General features: G+C 41.8%; 1 long non-coding RNA gene and 1 other non-coding gene across 2 annotated transcripts; both read left to right on the forward strand.

Moving 5' to 3' along the window:
• Positions 1-9526: 9526 nt before the first annotated feature.
• Positions 9527-9598, forward strand: Trnaa-cgc. The gene has a single exon. It is a non-coding gene; the product is annotated as a tRNA-Ala (tRNA).
• A 457-nt stretch (positions 9599-10055) lies between these two features.
• Positions 10056-13336, forward strand: LOC121436782. Its single transcript, XR_005972787.1, has 4 exons — positions 10056-10113; positions 12302-12339; positions 12913-13019; positions 13270-13336. It is a non-coding gene; the product is annotated as an uncharacterized LOC121436782 (long non-coding RNA).
• The last annotated feature ends 504 nt before the right edge of the window (positions 13337-13840 follow it).

Here is a 13840-nt window from a genome sequence, read left to right on the forward strand (position 1 = left end):
CGACTGGCCGGTCTAATCTCCAAAATATATAAAGGACTCAATAAACTAGACATTAAAATTCTAATTAATCCAATTAAAAATGGGGTACTGAACTGAACAGAGAATTCTCAACAGAAGAAGTTCAAATGGCCAAAAGACACTTAAGGTCATGTTCAACTTCCTTAGCAATCAGGGAAATTCAAATCAAAACAACTTTGAGATACCATGTTACACCTGTCAGAATGGCTAATATCAAAAACACCAATGATAGCCTATGCTGGTGAGGATGTGGAGTAAGGCAAACACTGATCCATTTCTGGAGGGAATGCAAACTTATGTAACCACTTTGGAAATCAGTGTGGCAGTTTTTCGGGATATTGGGAATCACCCTACCTCAGGATCCAGCAATACCACTCTTAGGAATATACCCAAGAGATGCCCAATCATACTACAAAAGCATTTGTTCAACTATGTTCTTAGCAGCATTATTTGTAATAGCCAGAACCTGGAAACAACCCTGATGCCCTTCAATGGAAGAATGGATGAAGAAAGTATGGAATATATACACATTAGAGTGCTACTCAGCGGTAAAAAACAAAGACATCTTGAATTTTGCATGCAAATGGAGGGAAATAGAAAACATTATCTAAGTGAGATAACCCAGATTCAAAAAGATGAATATGCTATGTAGTCAACCAGTAGTGGACTTTAGCCATAAACCAAAGACATTGAGTCTAGAGTTCACAAGCCTAGAGAAGCCAAATAACAAGGTGAACCCAAAGAAATATATATAGAGAGATTCTCCTGGAAATTGAATGCAAACAAGATTGCCATGTTGGGAACATGGGGGTAAATGTAGGGGTGGGGGATGGATGGGGGAAGGGGAGAAGGAGAGAGAGAAGGGAGAAGGTAAAACTGGGGAGAGTTTGGAAGAGTGGGGAGGTGAAGATGGAGGAAGGGCTGATATAGGAGCAGGGAAGAAGATATCTACATTAAGGGGCCCATTTTAGGGTTGGCAAGAGGCTTGCCTCTAGAGATGATCCAAGGTGTCCACGAGATGTCCCCAGATAGGTCCTTGGGCAGCAGAGGAGAGAGTGCCTGAACTGGCCTTGCCCCACTATCACACTAACGATTATCTCGAGTATCACCATAGAATCTTCATTAGACGAAGGATGGAGATGGAGACAGAGACCCTCATCAGAGCAACGGACTGAGCTCCCAAGGTCTAGTTGAAGAACAGAAGGAGGGAAAAGATGAGCAAGGAAGTCAGGACTGTGAGGGGTTAGTCCAGCCACTGAGACAGTGTGCCTGATCTATTGGGAGCTCACCAAAGCCAGATGGACCAGACCTGAATGAGCCTGTGATTAAATCAGACTCTCTGAATGTGGCTGACAATGGGGGCTGACTGAGAAATAGCACTGGGACCTATTTCTACTGCATGTGCTGGCTTTTTGGTACTCTCGGCTAATTGGATGCACACCTTCCTAGGCCAGGATGGAAAGGGGAGGGCCTTGGACTTTCCACAGGTCAGGGTACCCTGCCCTCTCTTAAGGAGGGAGGGGAGGGAGGAAGGTGTGGGGGAGGCGGGAGGGGAATGGGAGGTGCTGAAGAAGTGTAATTTTAGAATGGAAATTTAAATAAAAAAAACACAAAAAAATAACAAAAGAAATTTCTTAATTGGGAGCTGGAGAGAGTACTCGTTGGTTAAGTGTCCTTGCCATTCAGACACAAAAGATACTGGAATCCTTGTAAGAAGTTGATTGTGGCCATGCAGGTTCCTGTAACCCCTGGACTGTTGAATCTGAAGAGAGTGGAGACCCCAAAATCTCTGGGGCCTGCAGATGGCCAGCCTAGCTCCAGGTTCAGTGAAAGATGCTGTCTCAGCGGAATCAGGTGTAGAGTGATAGATCAGAGCATCCCGCCTCCTCTTCCGGTCTCTGTGCATGAAGGGTACACCACATGTATGCACACAACACACACACATGTATTCACAGAACACACATACAAACACGTGTATTCACAGAACACACAACACACACGTGTATTCACAGAACACACATACAAACACGTGTATTCACAGAATACACATACACACACGTGTATGCACAGAACACACACATACAGACACGTGTATGCCCAGAACACACATACAAACACGTGTATTCACAGAACACACAACACACACACGTGTATTCACAGAGCACACATACACACGTGTATGCACAGAACACACAATACACACACGTGTATTCACAGAACACACATACACACGTGTATGCCCAGAACACACACATACAGACACGTGTATGCCCAGAACACACACACATATACACCCTCGTGTACAGACATAAAGAGGGAGAGGGAAACCGAGATTTTACCTGGACACTAATATTTTGCCTTTTTAAAGTTTTTTTTTTTTTTTCCTTAGGGTTTCTCTGTGTAGCTTTGGAGCCTGTACTGAAACCTGCTCTGTGGTCCAGGCTGGCCTCGAACTCACAGAGATCCGACTACCTCTGCCTCCCAAGTGCTGGGATTAAATGCGTGTGCCGCCACCACCACTCCAATTAAAAAAAAAAATTGAGCCAGTATTTCACTATGTCACTTTGTCAGTACTGAAAGTCATCACATAGAAGCTGGCCTCTAATTTCCCCAAATCCACTTACCTATTTCCTAAGTCCTGGGATTAATATAAACCACCATGCCTGGCTGGGTTTTGTTTGATTGTTTTCGTTTTTAAGACAGTATCATGAAGTTCAGACTAGTCTCAAAATTACAATCCTCTGCCCTCACTCTGTGTGTCCTCATGCCATAACTCAAGAATGTTACCACAAAATTGCCTCATTTTATTTATACTGCTTTGGTCTGCTGATACTAATTTCTATTGTTGATGAGAACTGTTGATTATATTCTCTGACAAGTGATACATTGGGATTCACCTGCCTCTGTCCCCTGCAACACTGTGGTTATCGACATATACCAGATCTGACTTTTAATTGGGTGCTGGGTAATAAAATCTAGGTCCTCATTCTTAGGCAACAAGCCCTTTAGCCAAGGAACCCTCTCCTCAACTCAATATTAAAACATGTTATTTTATTTTTTAAGGTTTTGTTCTATGTGTAATTCTCTCTCTCTCTCTCTCTCTCTCTCTCTCTCTCTCTCTCTCTCTCTCTCTCTCTCTCTCTCTCTCTCTGTGTGTGTGTGTGTGTGTGTGTGTGTGGTGTATGAGTGTAACTCCTACTAAAGTCCAGAAATTGGCATCAGATCCTTGCAGCTAGAGTTACAAGTGGTTGGAAGCTATGGGTTTTGGTTGTTGAGAATCAAATTTGTGTCCTCTACAAGAGAAGATGAGCTTTTAACCACTAAGCAAATTCTTCACCCCAAACCCTGTGTTTCTTAAGTCGCTATTATAACAAGGTTTGCAAAGCCTGAAATATTCGGGTTAGAGTAAAACTGTAACACTAATCTATGCTCCAAAAAAATCAATAAAATATACCCAATACTGTTCCTTATATATTAAGAAATAATACAACTGAATAAATTAAACCGTGGATATGTGTGTGTTCTGTGCATACATGTGTGTGTATGTGTGTGTTCTGAGCATACACGTGTATGTGTGTGTTCTGTGAATACACGTGTGTATTGTGTGTTCTGTGCATACATGTGTGTGTATTATGTGTTCTGTGAATACACATGTATATGTGTGTTCTGTGCATACACGTGTATTTGTATGTTCTGTGCATACATGAGTGTGTGTGTTCTGTGCATACACGTGTGTGTGTTCTATGCATACATGTGTGCATACATGTGGTGCACCCTTCATGCACAGAGACCGGAAAAGGAGGCTGGGTGCTCTGATCTATCACTCTACACCTGATTCCGCTGAGACAGTGGCAATCTTTCTGCCTCATCCTCCCATAGGCTGATATTACAAACATGAGCCACCACACTTGGTTTAAGGTCAGGGACCATCTTAAATGCAGAATGCCTAGCATACCCAGTCTTTAATGGTGGTTCAATAAATTCTAGCAAGAAAAAATAACACAATAATGGTTATAAGAAATCCTTGATATGATATTCAATGTTAACAACTTGGGCCTTTGGTGTTATATATAGTCAGTCATCACAATGTTTCTTAAATTGTTAGCATAATTACTACCATTTTAGAAGTAAGAACACGGAGATTCAGAGAGGTTGAGTAACTTGCTCACAGTCACACTGCTGTGAAGTGGAAGGGCTGAGATTCAAATTCATGAAATCTGGCTTTAAAACCTGCCCTTTTAAACTTGCTACTATAACCAGAGCAATGCAAAACTAAAATTATGCCTCCACTGCTTCAGGTCTCAGTTACTGTGTTCATCATATGTGAATAACAATGCTACATGCTTGCACAGCATTATGAGACATAGTAGCTAGCATGTAAGAAAGTATCTGTCACATAGTGGGCATTAATGTCATCTGCCTTTCCTTTCACACCAATCAGAACAGGGAGGAATGAGGGGACGTGGAATGAGGGCATAGTGGTAGTGGAGCTAAACACCAAAGTTTCAGGGTCAGATACTTCTGTTCCAGAAACTAGCCATGAACAGTCTGCAGATAGGTGGTCAGCATCGGGAAGACTTGAGTCATGGCCTCAGCCACCACATTCCTGAGTCTAAGGTCGGGAAGGTCCATAGGCAATGACCAGGACTCTTGAGTCAAATCAGAGGTTCCAACCCTCTATTCAATTTCTATATCGCTTGGAGCTGATCGTCTGACTCTGGATACAATTTCTATAGCTGAGGGGGTGGGTGCCTTGCCTGGTGTCCAGGAGCTTTCTTTAACTGACTACATATGGCTCCCGGTCTCAGAGATAGACTTCAGCTCCTTTCAAGGAAGGATTTCCCAATAGAAGGGAAGGAGTCTGAATCTGATGGGGAGCTCTCCATTTTTTTTTAAAGTGTGTTCAGGTACTGTTAAACACAGGCAGAGGCCCACTGCCCCGGCAACCTCCTAAATCCACCGCAGCTATTTATTCAGGATCCATTGGCTGAGGCAGAGTGGAGGGCAGTGGAAAGCACGGAGTATTGTCCTAGTCTCCAGAAAGGGCAGGAAAGGTTTGGAAGGGAAAGCCTCACTACAGGCCTAAGTCTGCATGGTACCAAGAGGAGGTATGTCTCCCATGTTCTGGAAATGATGCAGACTTGAATGTTGACGTCAGAGACCTAGTTACAGACAATTGAGAAGGGGATTAGCAGCACATTGCTCTGTTGAGGTTAGGTAGAGGAGAAAGAACACCAAGAGAAAGGTGCCACTCCTGCCACAGAAAACTCGGTGGAGAAGGGGCATTTAATCCAAGCAGATCTATAACAAGTGTGGCCAAGAGGAGTTGGTAACATGTAAGACAGCACCTAGCATACAACAGGCACTTAGTAAGAATAAAGACTTAGCAGGGACTCCCCTCCCCAGTCTATGGAGCGCAAATGGAGGGCCTCACAAAAGAACCATGAGGCTGAGTACAGGAGCAGATACAACATGGCCCATATCTAGCGTGAGCAGACAGATCGGGGTAGAAGAATAACCTACTCATAAACAAAAGCATAGCCTGCTGAAAAGGGCACTGAGAGCCAAGATTAGAAGGCAGAGTCCCAGTATACAGATGGGCAAACTGAATTCAGCTAATGGAAAAGGACTGGCCCTGGAAATCTCTGCGCATGAAGCTAGAGGAAAATGTAGGCCTGGCTACAATGGAGCTAAAATCAAGAGTGAATACACTCAAAATATGCACCAACAACCCAGATAACCTCTTAGTCCCAAAGGGTTCCCAGGCTGTTTGGTGTGGTAAATTGACTCTAGCTGGAAGCCTGACTCTTCCCACTGTCTCCCTCTCCACACCCCCTTCTCTCTCTTTCTCCCTCCCTTCCCCCTTCTCCTCTTTCCCTCCTTTGCTATCTTCCCAGAACCCTGCCCTGCTAAAGGGGGAAAGCATCAAAAGAAAATGCCTTATTACAAAGCAGCCTCTGTTCATTGCCTTGGCTGTTGTTAGAGGGGCAGGGAAAGGTTCTGCCTCTGTGCATGCTTACGTGGGCTCAGGAGGGTACCGATGAGGCAAAGTTTGGGACTCAGCTACATATATCTGTCTTCTCTTTGTCTCTTCACATTCAGCATGAAACCTAGAAATTAGAAGTGCACAGTGAGATGCACCATGTTCACCAGCACTGTCAGATAAATAGCAACCGTATTTTCAGGTATGATATATTCCACATGTTGCATGAGATATAGATATATATTTATATGCACTTTATCATTTAGCACAGATACTTAAATAAGTTTCCTCTAATTTGAAGTCCTACAATGATCTTCTCTTTTTAAAACTTTTCTCCACCCCACTTATTGAAAACAGATTCTTTTCAAGTTCACTATAATCTGAATACAATTTCTCCTGACTCCCTTTCTCTACTCCTCCCAGCTCCACCCAGTCTCTTTCATCCAGGTCCACTTCCTTTCTGTCTCTCATTTTAAAAAACAGGCTTCTAAGATATAACAACAAACCACAACAAAATAAAATATAATAAAACAAAAATAAAGAATAATGTTTATTATTGTATCTTGCATTCTATTTTCTCCACGTGCTAAGTGCTGAGATTGTAGGCATGAACCACCAGTCTTGGCTAAGAGGATTTGGGGGGGTGGGTTCTATTGTTTTTTAAATTCATCAATTTGTTTTTTAAATTTCATTTTACATTCCAACCACAGTTCTGCCTCCCACCTCTGCTCACACTCCCCATGCCTCCCCACAGCAGCCCACACCTTCTCTACTCCTCCCGAGGGGTAAGGGCACATTAATTTGGGGCAGTACCAAGTCCCTCTTTCCTGCATTAAGGATAGCATCACATCTCAACACAGAGAATGGGCACCAACAAACAAGGCTGAGCACCAAGGATAGAACCTGATCCCACTGATGGGGGCCCCCTCAGATAGTCCAAACTTCACAACTATCTCTCCACATACAGAAGGCCCATCTGAGTCCATCAATTACTGGAGAAGCCTCTATAATGATAGTTGGGGTAGTCACCAATCTGATAATAGGGGAAGGCCGGTTCAGGAACCCTTTCCACTACTGCTAGGAATCTTAGCTGGGATCATCCTTGTGGATTCTTGGGAATTTCCCTAGCACCAGGTTTCTCCCTAAAACCATAGTGACTCTCTCTATCAAGTTCCCTCTTACATTGCTTTCCCACTTCATTCTCTATGACCATCCTGTTCCCTCATGTTCTCCTTCCCCATTGCCTCTCCTTCACCACCTCCTCACCCCCAGTTTACCCAGGGGATTTCATCTAATTCCCCTTCCCAGGGCGATCCATGCATCCCTCCTTGGGGCTTCCTTGTTACCTAGCTTCTCTGGAGCTCTGGATGGCAGCCTGGTTACCCTTTGCTTTACATCTAATATACACTTAGAAGTGAGTGCATACTATGTTTGTCTTTCTGAGTCTGGGTTACCTCACTCAGAATTTTTTTTCTAGTTCCATCATTTAACCTGCAAATATCATGATGTCTTTTTTTCTGAAATAACAATAATACTCTATTATATAAGTGGACAGCATTTTCTTTATCCATTATTATATTGTGAGACATCTAGGTTGTTTCTAATTTTGGGCTATTGGGAATAGAGTGGAAATGAACATGGAATAGCTAGTGACCTTCTGGGAGGTTGAAGTGTCCTTGGGGTATATGCCCCAAGTGCTATATGTGGAATATGAGGTAGTTTGAGTCCCATCTGGAGTACAAGTATTGAAGAGATCAGGATACAAGGAACCTATCTAAACACAATAAAAACAATTTACAGCAAGCCAACAGCCAGCATCAAATTACACGGAGAGAAACTCAAAGTGATTCCACTAAAATTAGGAAGAATACAAGGATGTCCACTCCCTCCGTATCTTTTCAATATAGTATTAGTTGACCTAGCTAGAGCAATAAGACAACAAAAGGAGATCAAGGGATACAAATTGGAAAGGAAGAAAAGTCAAACTTTCATTATTTCCAGATGATATGATAGTACATATAAGTGACCACAAAAACTCTACCAGAGAACTCCTACAGCAGATAAACACCTTCAGTAATGTGGCAGGATACAAGATCAACACAAAACAATCAGTAGCCCTCCTATATAGAAATGATAAAATAAAGAGAAAGAACTCACAGAAACATCCCTTTTTGCAAGAGCCACAAATATAAATTATCTTGGGGTAGCTATAACTAAGCAACTGAAACACCTATATGACAAGAACTTTAAGTCTCTAAAGAAAGAAACTGAAGAAGATATCAGAAAATGGAAAGATCTCCCACGCTCATGGATGCTCTTGCATAGGTAGGACCAACATAATATAAATGGCAATCTTACCAAAAACATTCTAGAGATTCAAAGAAATGCCCATCAAAATCCAAACACAATTGCTCACAGACTAATAGAACAATATTCAACTTCATGTGAAAAAAAAATTACAATAGTTAAAACAATCCTGTACAATAAAGGAACTTCCAGAGGCATCACCATCCCTGAATTAAAACTTCACCATAGCACTGTAGTGATAAAAACAGTTTGGTATTGGCATAAAAGCAGACACATGGACCAATGAATTAAATTAAAGCCCCAGGTATTAATTCCTCTGGGCAATGTGCCTTGCCTTCTCTGAGGAGTAGATGAAGGTTGGGGGGACGGGTAAGAAGAGGGAATGGGCTGAGGAGAGGGAATAGAAACTTGGATGGTATGTAAATGAAAAAAATAGATTGTTTTCTTTTTAAAAATACTCACTTTTCTAACTCATCTGAACATACATGAAATATTTATTTAATGATTTTGTATATTGAGACATATACTAGGTGATGTATGAAAAGAGGACATATTTCAGAAAACCTCTCATTTTTGAAACTTACAAAGCATGCAGTGAGATACATAAACATGCAGAAAGTGACAGCACCTTAGGGTTTTGTGAACCAATAGCTACCGCACATTTAGTTATTGCCGTAAATGGAGTGATGGACAGTATTGGCAACGTTAAGAAACAAAATGAGCAGCCTGACCAAGATTATAAAAACTGCCTTTCAAGCCCGGAAACTAAGGCGTCTTTTAAAAGAGAAAGGAGGTATGCTAGAGAGGGTTTCAGGAAGCTACCCATACTCTCAAATATGACCGCATATCAGCAACATATTATTATTAATTCCCCATGATACTGGCATGTTGAACCACCTGCAGGTAAAGTTGAAGTAAAATTGATGGGACTGAGTAATTCAAAGTATCCTTCATTGTTAGCTTACCATGCTTCAAAGAATATAAGGTTTGTTCTTATAATTGTTGTTGTTATTATTTTTATTGTTATTAGTTTTCCTTTGATTGAAAATAGATTGTTTTCTCATGCAACAAATGTCCCAAGAATCCTATCAAAGCACTAAACTCAACCTGGAATCCAGTATGCTCAAAGGACCTGATGCAGACCCTTTGCAGAGACTCTGAACGTTGGCGCGGTTCCTCTGACTTCACAAGGGCTTTGATGAAGCTGTTACCAGGTGTGGGGATGTAGCTCAGAGGTAGAGCACATGTTTCGCATATATGGGGCCCCGGGTTTGAGCCCCGGCATCTCCAAAACAATACTTTTAACCTTTGATTTCCTTTTTTCAGGATGTTTCTGTACAAGGTGTCCCAGAATTTAAAGTCCCGTGATGAGGTTATATATGCATAGCTAATTATTGGATAAAATTGCTCATTTGTCACCGTGACAGCAATGTTCATCTTTGTGACGACATTTCCATAGATACCACCATGGTCTGGTGAGTACAATGTGGTCGGGCTTTTAGGGATATGCTTTGTTCACAGAGCGGAAAAAAAAAGAAAAGCTCTGCATTCGTAGTGGGGACAGTTTCTCTAATGGGTATGCTTTCTTGGGTGAAAACAAGGGTGAAGAGTTCTTCCTTTGAGAGGAAGTAAGGGAGGGCTGGGCGGAGCCATTCCTGGTTACTAAAGGGGGAGGCAGCATTGCGGTTGTCATAGAAACCGGGGTCATTATGGCGACTCTTTTCAAATGGCGACCTGACGATGTCCTGGAAAGGAGCATTCAGTTCCTGGTGTTTGGACTGAGTTGAGCTTATGGATTCCCGGAGGTGAGCACCAGAATCTTTCTGAGGGTTGGGAGGCAGATGCAGGGATTCCAGACCCAAGTAGGACCACTCCTACCTCGGGGTTTGCAGCCTGTGTTTCTCCGGAAGGAGAGAGACTTGGGACCATTCTGCCTCCTCCTGTGCTGTTCTGTACAGGGCTGTGCTGGAGCCATTGTCCAGGAGGGGAGTTGTCGGAGAGTGAGCAGGAGGGAAATGAGGCCAAATGAGCACTCTGTGATCCCGACTTCCCACTCTGTGCGTGAGATTGCTCGCTGACATTTGAGGTTTTCCGTATGTTTCATAGAAATGTTAGAAATGTTTTATCAGATATGTGTATTTCTAACTTTTCTCCTAGCCTCAGACTTATCATCTCAATTCTCATCCATGTCTTTGGAAGAGCGGGAGATTTTAAATTGTAAGATCCCACCTTCTCTAGTTCTTCAATTACGGTTTTTATTCGGTGTCTTGTCTGCGAAATCTTTGCCTGGCACTCAGTGACAGGGATTTTCTTCTTGTGTTCTGTTTGACATTTATAGGCTGATTTTTATATTTTTACATCCGTAATTTATTTTGAATGGTCTTCACATATGATACGATGTAGGTCCTTGTTTATATTTGTGGGTATGGATATACACTTGCCTCAGTATTGCTTCCTGAAAGGCCATCTTTATGCATCAAATTGCCTTGTTTATTTGTGAAACATCAGTTCTCCAATTATCCAATCATGGTACATATGCCAGTAATCCCAGTGCCTGGGAGGCTGCAGCAGGAGTATGGTCAGTTCTTCTCAGCACACACTACACGCACTACACACAAGCTTGATGCCAGCATCAGGTACAGGAAAAATGTTGACTCGATATAGGCAGTGGTCTGCAAATGTGTGGATGTGAGCGTGGAATGTTGGTTTTGGACTTTTTCTTGCCAACTTTGATTCAATAGCATGCTGGTCCAATTACTGTAGGTTCAAACAGAGGTCTCCTATCAGGCAATGCTGTTCTCTAACATTTGTCTGTTTCTAAGGTTTACACAAGCTATATATTTAGTCTACAATGTTTAGAGTTATCCACTCAATTTTTAAAAAGAATAAGTGCTATTTTGTTGTTAGTGCATCCAATCTGTAGCTCAGTTTTGAATCAACAGAAATCTTACTAATAATGAATTGTTTGAGCCGCGAACATAGTTGTCCTTCATTAAGACAGGTTGTCTCCAATTCAGCAATGTTTGGAAATCTCTCGGCCTATCAGCACTATGGATCTATCTGTCGGGATAATGCACAAATATTTGTACTTTTTGATTCATCTATAACTGCTATTATTTTTTAAACAAATTTATACATATTGTTTTTTCTGTGAACAAATTATTAAATCTTCTGTAAACTGTCAGGAAACAAGTGTCAATGAAACTTACAAAGGATATTTTTTGTTGAAAGCATGGATTATCCCATGATGAAAACGTTATTTGATGTGTAATGCAGTTTGTCGTTAAATTCTTATCGGCATTTACAGGTTATTATTGACAGTCTGAAACAAATGAGAGAAATGTCCCAGAGACAAATCCATGGCCATCGTCACAGGAATCTCATTCAGACCACATAATTTAGTAGCTCTCACCATCCTGTGTGTGGTCAGAGATGAGTCTGTTGTAACGTGATTGTACCCCTTGAGCTCTCAGTAAATACCAGGAAGCTAGGAGAGTGAGAATGAGAGGTGTCTGTGTGTGTGTGTACAGGAATTCCTTGGCAGAGGCTGGTCTGCCAAGCCTGGTTGATTGACTCTTAGACCTGCAGTGATATGGAGATGGTGGAAGTCGCAGTCCCAATGCCTAATTACAGTTTCCTTTGTGTTCTCTTGAGCCCATGAGTAGCCACGCCTTGGGCCCCCTGTGTTGGACTTACCTAACACCTTGTCACTAACAGATGACGTTGGACCTGACATTTAAAATATCAGAATATGTCTCCTTAACAAAGCTCTAAGCTTCTGCGAGTCAAAGTACTGTGTGTCATCACATAGCAGCTAGTAGCTGAGGTTTCTCTGCTTTACCATAATAGTCTACTTAATGTTATCTCCAATGCACTGAAGGAGAGTCTATAGTTTCTTCATTCTGTTATTATAAAAACTTCATGAAACTGTTTCCACATTGTAACATGCAATTTGTACTAACATAAACCTGTCTCAATCATGTTTATTCACAGATATTTGATTCCAGAATGAACTCACTTCTTCCTTCGAGGTGAGAGCTGTGTGTTTACATTGACAATTGTTAGTGTGTGTTGTGTATATACTCATGCTTGTGCAGATATCTCCCTGGATATATATGTGTGAATGTTAGTTAATCACTTACTGCTGTGATAGGTTATGTGTTATAATTCTCCTGGTCCTCTTCAATGATTACCTGGTGTGTAGTACACTGCTTACTTATCTCCATATTTCTTTACTCATGTGCTGACTTATATCAGTATGGCTCAACACCCATTTTCCTAAACTGTTTTCATCTATTGCCGTTCTCTATTTCCATGCTCCATTTGTCCCAGTATTGGCTAGAGGAATCCATTTAAGATGGCATCAATGAATACCGCAAATTCACCTTAAGCTTAGGAGCTCACAGCCCTGCTTCAGGGAAAGTTTGCCCCAAATTAACAGCTCTGCTCTGGTAGGGGAGGGTTACCCCAGCCAGGTTGTTACAGCTCTGCTTAGATCCTCAGAAGAGTAACAACTCTGCTCTGCTAAGAGAAACTTTTCCAGTTCTGCTCCCCTCTCCTCCGCTTGGCTCCAGTTGAAGTCATTGCTTCTCTGTTCTTCTTAGGCAAAGAAGGTCTTACCCAAGCCTCATTCAAGAGATTCACTGGGAGGGAAGAGTCCAGGAGGTGGCTGACCCTGCAAGAGTGTGAAAGGCAGCTACCAACTGAACAGGTACAGGGTGGTTTCATGCTCAGTGATTAGCTTGTTTTCCTGCTCTGGGATTGGTTCCTTTTATGCTGAGAGATTGGTTAGTTTGTTTCGCTGAATTGGTAAGTGGAAGAGTGTGTTTCTGTGGCTTTGGTTTCAGGGGCAAAGTGTGTTTATTTCACTGGCCTTTTTAAAACGTTGGGCTCTGGTTTCAGGGCCAGTGAATTGATTCTAGTCTCAGGGTCAGTGTATGTTTCTTTTGCTCTGGTTTCAGGATCAGGGTGTGCTGCTTTGGACAGAAAGGGGTGTTGTTTCCCCTAGAAACAGATATGCAGTCCATTGTGGGCCAGCAAGTGAGTGCTGAGAACCCAGCCCAGGTCTTCTGTAAGAACAGCAAGTCCTGTTAACCATGGGGCAATCTCTGAAGTCCAAGTCACCAAATATAAAACGTAATTTGTATTTTTCCACTTTTCCCCATAATGACAATAGACATCTTCTTATACTCAGGTAGGTATAAGTTTCATTATTATTTACCAATCCATAAAGTTTCTTTATGATACTTAGGTTCTCATACCCAACCACTGCCCAACCCTGTCTGCAGAAAAATACAACAATCTGATATTATAGACAAATTTATATATGCTGGAATGTATTAGGATAGAACCAGAGTTTAGAGACATCTGGCCTTCATTCATCTTGAATATATGTTTAAATTTATCTCTTTTGTTGCCCATGATAATTGTTCATTCTTAATATTAAATAGTGTAGCATTGTATAGCTACACGGCAAGTTTTATAATTTAGTTTATTTCATGTGTATATATGCTTGCCTACATATAGGTATGA

Source organism: Microtus oregoni, unplaced genomic scaffold (genome assembly GCF_018167655.1).
Source record: "Microtus oregoni isolate MIOR12 unplaced genomic scaffold, Mior012 000050F_003, whole genome shotgun sequence".
Taxonomy (NCBI): domain Eukaryota; kingdom Metazoa; phylum Chordata; class Mammalia; order Rodentia; family Cricetidae; genus Microtus; species Microtus oregoni.